Raw genomic sequence first — 9,044 nt, forward strand, 5'->3', positions numbered from 1 at the left:
TGCCCCAGACGTCAAAGAGAACAAGAAGTTACACATGTTGGAAGTGAGGGTGAGACATTGAGGAGATATGATCCCCGTATGAAGCCGAGAGAAGGAGGAGGCGTGAACGTGCATCCATGTATGCGGGCGAGACAGGAAGGAGCGTTGGTCATGCATCCCTGCATGAGGGTGAGACAGGGAGGAGATATGATCCCCGTATGAAGCCGAGAGAAGGAGGAGGCGTGAACGTGCATCCATGTATGCGGGTGAGAAGGGAAGGAGCATTGGTCATGCATCCCTGCATGAGGGTGAGACAGGGAGGAGATATGATCCCCGTATGAAGCCGAGAGAAGGAGGAGGCGTGAACGTGCATCCATGTATGCGGGCGAGACAGGAAGGAGCGTTGGTCATGCATCCCTGCATGAGGGTGAGACAGGGAGGAGATATGATCCCCGTATGAAGCCGAGAGAAGGAGGAGGCGTGAACGTGCATCCATGTATGCAGATGAGAAGGGAAGGAGCATTGGTCATGCATCCCTGCATGAGGGTGAGACAGGGAGGAGATATGATCCCCGTATGAAGCCGAGAGAAGGAGGAGGCGTGAACGTGCATCCATGTATGCGGGCGAGACGGGAAGGAGCATTGGTCATGCATCCCTGCATGAGGGTGAGACAGGGAGGAGATATGATCCCCGTATGAAGCCGAGAGAAGGAGGAGGCGTGAATGTGCATCCATGTATGCGGGCGAGACGGGAAGGAGCATTGGTCATGCATCCTTTCCTGAGGGTGAGACAGGGAGGAGATAAAATCCCCGTATGAAGCCGAGAGAACGAGGAGACATGCACGTGCATCCATGTATGCGGGCGAGAATGGAAGGAGCATTGGTCATGCATCCCTGCATGAGGGTGAGACAGGGAGGAGATAAAATCCCTGTATGAAGCCAAGAGAACGAGGCGGCATGAACATGCATCCTTGTATGCAGGTGTGACATTGAGTCATCATGAACATGCATCCCTTTATAAGGACATAACATGGAGGACGCATGAACATGAATGCCTGAATTTTATGGTGGTGGCCTTCGGGTGATTTGGCACGTGCAATTGGTGAAGAGCACTTCTCCTGCGCAAAAAAATAAATGTACTATTAGCACCCCGGAGGGAGCCTCTGCACTTCTTATAGGGAGAAAACTCTGCAATGGAAGGGGACAGGGTCAATAACAGCTGTAAACTCTCACAAGACCATCACTGCTCTCACACTTTCCTGCTCTCAGGCTGGCGGGCCATTATCGGCCCTGGCTGCCGCACCATTGCCAGGTTTGTGTAACTATATTATTTCTAATTGGCTCCACTTTGATGACTTTCATTTGGATTCTGACTTGATTATTGAGATCTTAAATAAATGACTGGGGATCAGGTGTCCACTTATTCTCATGGATAACATCACAACCAACCTTTAATTCAAACATGAGTCATGACATCACAGATGGAGTACAGCTTATGATAGAGGTGGAACGTCACATTGTAGCAGCCCAAGTAGCTCGCCGTGATCGTATAGTGGTTAGTACTCTGCGTTGTGGCCACAGCAACCTCGGTTCGCACGGCATTGCGGTGAGGCAATGTCACGGCAGTTGGGCAGATATTTTAGAATTTCCATTAATACATTGGAAATCTCTGTGGAGGACTGAAACAATTCGATATGTCCTGTTACTGTTATGAACCTTTTGTTTCTTTAATGCTCTTTGCACACTTTTTCATCGGGTGACTGTAATGTATTTCAACCAAATCTAATTAAGAGCGCATTATGTGGTGACATTTGCAGTACATGAAACATTATAACACTGCCATTTACGTCAATAACCACTAGCTTGATTAAGACATATGTATTGCAGCGACAGTATTTCCCAGTTACAAATGGGAATAAAAACAACATCCGCGAGGGATTGAACCAACGACATTTAACTGATGTTGCCAATGGAGCGCGTTACAGAGAGCGCGAGGTCCCGCCTTTACAGTCACACGCTGATGATAATACAGATGTTTAAATAAACAGGCATATCTGTGGACTTGTGGTCTTTCTACATTGGGACTCATAGTCTAGTCCTAGGCTATTGTAGGCACTGGCGTATCTTTTAGTGGAATGAGAGGCATTCTGTAGTTGCGTGAAAGGACCTTTCAAGTCAATCTGATCTGTATTGTCCTGTGAAAAAAAGCGTTCTTAGACACAGTGAGGAGTTTTTGGGGATAATGGGAAAATCATTTCCAACTAAATGACAGGAATTTCTTAGTCCAATCATGAGGTGTGCTAGGCTTTTTTATACTGTGGCGGAAAGAGAGAGAGTATAACAGTCATTATAAATAAAGGGCCAAGGAAGTGACAGTTTATGGAAGGAACAATTTGCACATAGTTTTAGAATGTGGTCAGGAGGAGGACAATGTGCTTACACATATGAAACATTAGAAGGTAGACATTATGGAAGCACATATATTTCTTTATTTTTATTGTATTTGGGGAGAGGGGGTTAATATAGCACGTCCAATGTGGAAAAGTGCTTTCCATAGCACCTTGCAGGTGGGCGACATCTAGAGCTGTGCAGTAGCCACCCATGCCCCAGACGTCAAAGAGAACAAGAAGTTACACATGTTGGAAGTGAGGGTGAGACATTGAGGAGATATGATCCCCGTATGAAGCCGAGAGAAGGAGGAGGCGTGAACGTGCATCCATGTATGCAGGCGAGAAGGGAAGGAACATTGGTCATGCATCCCTGCATGAGGGTGAGACAGGGAGGAGATATGATCCCCGTATGAAGCCGAGAGAAGGAGGAGGCGTGAACGTGCATCCATGCATGCGGGCGAGACAGGAAGGAGCGTTGGTCATGCATCCCTGCATGAGGGTGAGACAGGGAGGAGATATGATCCCCGTATGAAGCCGAGAGTAGGAGGAGGCGTGAACGTGCATCCATGTATGCAGGCGAGAAGGGAAGGAGCATTGGTCATGCATCCCTGCATGAGGGTGAGACAGGGAGGAGATATGATCCCCGTATGAAGCCGAGAGAAGGAGGAGGCGTGAACGTGCATCCATGTATGCGGGCGAGACAGGAAGGACCATTGGTCATGCATCCCTGCATGAGGGTGAGACAGGGAGGAGATATGATCCCCGTATGAAGCCGAGAGAAGGAGGAGGCGTGAACGTGCATCCATGTATGCGGGCGAGACGTGAAGGAGCATTGGGCATGCATCCCTTCCTGAGGGTGAGACAGGGAGGAGATAAAATCCCCGTATGAAGCCGAGAGAACGAGAAGACATGAACGTGCATCCATGTATGCGGGCGAGAAGGGAAGGAGCATTGGTCATGCATCCCTGCATGAGGGTGAGACAGGGAGGAGATATGATCCCCGTATGAAGCCGAGAGAAGGAGGAGGCGTGAACGTGCATCCATGTATGCGGGCGAGACAGGAAGGAGCGTTGGTCATGCATCCCTGCATGAGGGTGAGACAGGGAGGAGATATGATCCCCGTATGAAGCCGAGAGAAGGAGGAGGCGTGAACGAGCATCCATGTATGCAGGCGAGAAGGGAAGGAGCATTGGTCATGCATCCCTGCATGAGGGTGAGACAGGGAGGAGATATGATCCCCGTATGAAGCCGAGAGAAGGAGGAGGCGTGAACGTGCATCCATGTATGCGGGCGAGACAGGAAGGAGCATTGGTCATGCATCCCTGCATGAGGGTGAGACAGGGAGTAGATATGATCCCCGTATGAAGCCGAGAGAAGGAGGAGGCGTGAACGTGCATCCATGTATGCGGGCGAGACGGGAAGGAGCATTGGTCATGCATCCCTTGCTGAGGGTGAGACAGGGAGGAGATAAAATCCCCGTATGAAGCCGAGAGAACGAGGAGACATGAACGTGCATCCATGTATGCGGGCGAGAAGGGAAGGAGCATTGGTCATGCATCCCTGCATGAGGGTGAGACAGGGAGGAGATAAAATCCCTGTATGAAGCCAAGAGAACGAGGTGGCATGAACATGCATCCTTGTATGCAGGTGTGACATGGAGTCATCATGAACATGCATCCCTTTATAAGGACATAACATGGAGGACGCATGAACATGAATGCCTGAATTTTATGGTGGTGGCCTTCGGGTGATTTGGCACGTGCAATTGGTGAAGAGCACTTCTCCTGCGCAAAAAAATAAATGTACTATTAGCACCCCGGAGGGAGCCTCTGCACTTCTTATAGGGAGAAAACTCTACAATGGAAGGGGACAGGGTCAATAACAGCTGTAAACTCTCACAAGACCATCACTGCTCTCACACTTTCCTGCTCTCAGGCTGGCGGGTCATTATCGGCCCTCGCTGCCGCACCATTGCCAGGTTTGTGTAACTATATTATTTCTAATTGGCTCCACTTTGATGACTTTCATTTGGATTCTGACTTGATTATTGAGATCTTAAATAAGTGACTGGGGATCAGGTGTCCACTTATTCTCATGGATAACATCACAACCAACCTTTAATTCAAACATGAGTCATGACATCACAGATGGAGTACAGCTTATGATAGAGGTGGAACGTCACGTTTTAGCAGCCCAAGTAGCTCGCTGTGATCGTATAGTGGTTAGTACTCTGCGTTGTGGCCGCAGCAACCTCGGTTCGAATCCGAGTCACAGCATTGCGGTGAGGCAATGTCACAGCATTTGGGCAGATATTTTAGAATTTCCATTAATACATTGGCAATCTCTGTGGAGGACTGAAACAATTCGATATGTCCTGTTACTGTTATGAACCTTTTGTTTCTTTAATGCTCTTTGCACACTTTTTCATCGGGTGACTGTAATGTATTTCAACCAAATCTAATTAAGAGCGCATTATGTGGTGACATTTGCAGTCCATGAAACATTATAACACTGCCATTTACGTCAATAACCACTAGCTTGATTAAGACATATGTATTGCAGCGACAGTATTTCCCAGTTACAAATGGGAATAAAAACAACATCCGCGAGGGATTGAACCAACGACATTTAACTGATGTTGCCAATGGAGCGTGTTACAGAGAGCGCGAGGTCCCGCCTTTACAGTCACACGCTGATGATAATACAGATGTTTAAATAAACAGGCATATCTGTGGACTTGTGGTCTTTCTACATTGGGACTCATAGTCTAGTCCTAGGCTATTGTAGGCACTGGCGTATCTTTTAGTGGAATGAGAGGCATTCTGTAGTCGCGTGAAAGGACCTTTCAAGTCAATCTGATCTGTATTGTCCTGTGAAAAAAAGCGTTCTTAGACACAGTGAGGAGTTTTTGGGGATAATGGGAAAATCATTTCCAACTAAATGACAGGAATTCCTTAGTCCAATCATGAGGTGTGCTAGGCTTTTTTATACTGTGGCGGAAAGAGAGAGAGTATAACAGTCATTATAAATAAAGGGCCAAGGAAGTGACAGTTTATGGAAGGAACAATTTGCACATAGTTTTAGAATGTGGTCAGGAGGAGGACAATGTGCTTACACATATGAAACATTAGAAGGTAGACATTATGGAAGCACATATATTTCTTTATTTTTATTGTATTTGGGGAGAGGGGGTTAATATAGCAAGTCCAATGTGGAAAAGTGCTTTCCATAGCACCTTGCAGGTGGGCGACATCTAGAGCTGTGCAGTAGCCACCCATGCCCCAGACGTCAAAGAGAACAAGAAGTTACACATGTTGGAAGTGAGGGTGAGACATTGAGGAGATATGATCCCCGTATGAAGCCGAGAGAAGGAGGAGGCGTGAACGTGCATCCATGTATGCAGGCGAGAAGGGAAGGAGCATCGGTCATGCATCCCTGCATGAGGGTGAGACAGGGAGGAGATATGATCCCCGTATGAAGCCGAGAGAAGGAGGAGGCGTGAACGTGCATCCATGTATGCGGGCGAGACAGGAAGGAGCGTTGGTCATGCATCCCTGCATGAGGGTGAGACAGGGAGGAGATATGATCCCCGTATGAAGCCGAGAGAAGGAGGAGGCGTGAACGTGCATCCATGTATGCAGGCGAGAAGTGAAGGAGCATTGGTCATGCATCCCTGCATGAGGGTGAGACAGGGAGGAGATATGATCCCCGTATGAAGCCGAGAGAAGGAGGAGGCGTGAACGTGCATCCATGTATGCGGGCGAGACAGGAAGGAGCATTGGTCATGCATCCCTGCATGAGGGTGAGACAGGGAGGAGATATGATCCCTGTATGAAGCCGAGAGAAGGAGGAGGCATGAATGTGCATCCATGTATGCGGGCGAGACGGGAAGGAGCATTGGTCATGCATCCCTTCCTGAGGGTGAGACAGGGAGGAGATAAAATCCCCGTATGAAGCCGAGAGAACGAGGAGACATGAACGTGCATCCATGTATGCGGGCGAGAAGGGAAGGAGCATTGGTCATGCATCCCTGCATGAGGGTGAGACAGGGAGGAGATAAAATCCCTGTATGAAGCCAAGAGAACGAGGCGGCATGAACATGCATCCTTGTATGCAGGTGTGACATGGAGTCATCATGAACATGCATCCCTTTATAAGGACATAACATGGAGGACGCATAAACATGAATGCCTGAATTTTATGGTGGTGGCCTTCGGGTGATTTGGCACGTGCAATTGGTGAAGAGCACTTCTCCTGCGCAAAAAAATAAATTTACTATTAGCACCCCGGAGGCAGCCTCTGCACTTCTTATAGGGAGAAAACTCTGCAATGGAAGGGGACAGGGTCAATAACAGCTGTAAACTCTCACAAGACCATCACTGCTCTCACACTTTCCTGCTCTCAGGCTGGCGGGCCATTATCGGCCCTGGCTGCCGCACCATTGCCAGGTTTGTGTAACTATATTATTTCTAATTGGCTCCACTTTGATGACTTTCATTTTGATTCTGACTTGATTATTGAGATCTTAAATAAGTGACTGGGGATCAGGTGTCCACTTATTCTCATGGATAACATCACAACCAACCTTTAATTCAAACATGAGTCATGACATCACAGATGGAGTACAGCTTATGATAGAGGTGGAACGTCACATTGTAGAAGCCCAAGTAGCTCGCCGTGATCGTATAGTGGTTAGTACTGTGGCCACAGCAACCTCGGTTCGAATCCGATTCACGGCATTGCGGTGAGGCAATGTCACGGCAGTTGGGCAGATATTTTAGAATTTCCATTAATACATTGGCAATCTCTGTGGAGGACTGAAACAATTCGATATGTCCTGTTACTGTTATGAACCTTTTGTTTCTTTAATGCTCTTTGCACACTTTTTCATCGGGTGACTGTAATGTATTTCAACCAAATCTAATTAAGAGCGCATTATGTGGTGACATTTGCAGTACATGAAACATTATAACACTGCCATTTACGTCAATAACCACTAGCTTGATTAAGACATATGTATTGCAGCGACAGTATTTCCCAGTTACAAATGGGAATAAAAACAACATCCGCGAGGGATTGAACCAACGACATTTAACTGATGTTGCCAATGGAGCGCGTTACAGAGAGCGCGAGGTCCCGCCTTTACAGTCACACGCTGATGATAATACAGATGTTTAAATAAACAGGCATATCTGTGGACTTGTGGTCTTTCTACATTGGGACTCATAGTCTAGTCCTAGGCTATTGTAGGCACTGGCGTATCTTTTAGTGGAATGAGAGGCATTCTGTAGTCGCGTGAAAGGACCTTTCAAGTCAATCTGATCTGTATTGTCCTGTGAAAAAAAGCGTTCTTAGACACAGTGAGGAGTTTTTGGGGATAATGGGAAAATCATTTCCAACTAAATGACAGGAATTTCTTAGTCCAATCATGAGGTGTGCTAGGCTTTTTTATACTGTGGCGGAAAGAGAGAGAGTATAACAGTCATTATAAATAAAGGGCCAAGGAAGTGACAGTTTATGGAAGGAACAATTTGCACATAGTTTTAAAATGTGGTCAGGAGGAGGGCAACGTGCTTACACATATGAAACATTAGAAGGTAGACATTATGGAAGCACATATATTTCTTTATTTTTATTGTATTTGGGGAGAGGGGGTTAATATAGCACGTCCAATGTGGAAAAGTGCTTTCCATAGCACCTTGCAGGTGGGCGACATCTAGAGCTGTGCAGTAGCCACCCATGCCCCAGACGTCAAAGAGAACAAGAAGTTACACATGTTGGAAGTGAGGGTGAGACATTGAGGAGATATGATCCCCGTATGAAGCCGAGAGAAGGAGGAGGCGTGAACGTGCATCCATGTATGCGGGCGAGACAGGAAGGAGCGTTGGTCATGCATCCCTGCATGAGGGTGAGACAGGGAGGAGATATGATCCCCGTATGAAGCCGAGAGAAGGAGGAGGCGTGAACGTGCATCCATGTATGCGGGTGAGAAGGGAAGGAGCATTGGTCATGCATCCCTGCATGAGGGTGAGACAGGGAGGAGATATGATCCCCGTATGAAGCCGAGAGAAGGAGGAGGCGTGAACGTGCATCCATGTATGCGGGCGAGACAGGAAGGAGCGTTGGTCATGCATCCCTGCATGAGGGTGAGACAGGGAGGAGATATGATCCCCGTATGAAGCCGAGAGAAGGAGGAGGCGTGAACGTGCATCCATGTATGCAGATGAGAAGGGAAGGAGCATTGGTCATGCATCCCTGCATGAGGGTGAGACAGGGAGGAGATATGATCCCCGTATGAAGCCGAGAGAAGGAGGAGGCGTGAACGTGCATCCATGTATGCGGGCGAGACGGGAAGGAGCATTGGTCATGCATCCCTGCATGAGGGTGAGACAGGGAGGAGATATGATCCCCGTATGAAGCCGAGAGAAGGAGGAGGCGTGAATGTGCATCCATGTATGCGGGCGAGACGGGAAGGAGCATTGGTCATGCATCCTTTCCTGAGGGTGAGACAGGGAGGAGATAAAATCCCCGTATGAAGCCGAGAGAACGAGGAGACATGAACGTGCATCCATGTATGCGGGCGAGAATGGAAGGAGCATTGGTCATGCATCCCTGCATGAGGGTGAGACAGGGAGGAGATAAAATCCCTGTATGAAGCCAAGAGAACGAGGCGGCA

At 48.0% G+C, this 9,044-nt stretch overlaps 1 non-coding gene across 1 annotated transcript; it reads left to right on the plus strand.

Annotated features, from left to right (window-relative positions):
* The first annotated feature begins 4,572 nt into the window (after positions 1 to 4,572).
* On the plus strand, positions 4,573 to 4,644 carry TRNAH-GUG (transfer RNA histidin (anticodon GUG)). The gene has a single exon. It is a non-coding gene; the product is annotated as a tRNA-His (tRNA).
* Positions 4,645 to 9,044: the final 4,400 nt, after the last annotated feature.

The sequence above is a fragment of the Ambystoma mexicanum genome, assembly GCF_040938575.1.
Source record: "Ambystoma mexicanum isolate Mex_15411 chromosome 12 unlocalized genomic scaffold, UKY_AmexF1_1 Mex_chr12_unloc.1, whole genome shotgun sequence".
Taxonomy (NCBI): domain Eukaryota; kingdom Metazoa; phylum Chordata; class Amphibia; order Caudata; family Ambystomatidae; genus Ambystoma; species Ambystoma mexicanum.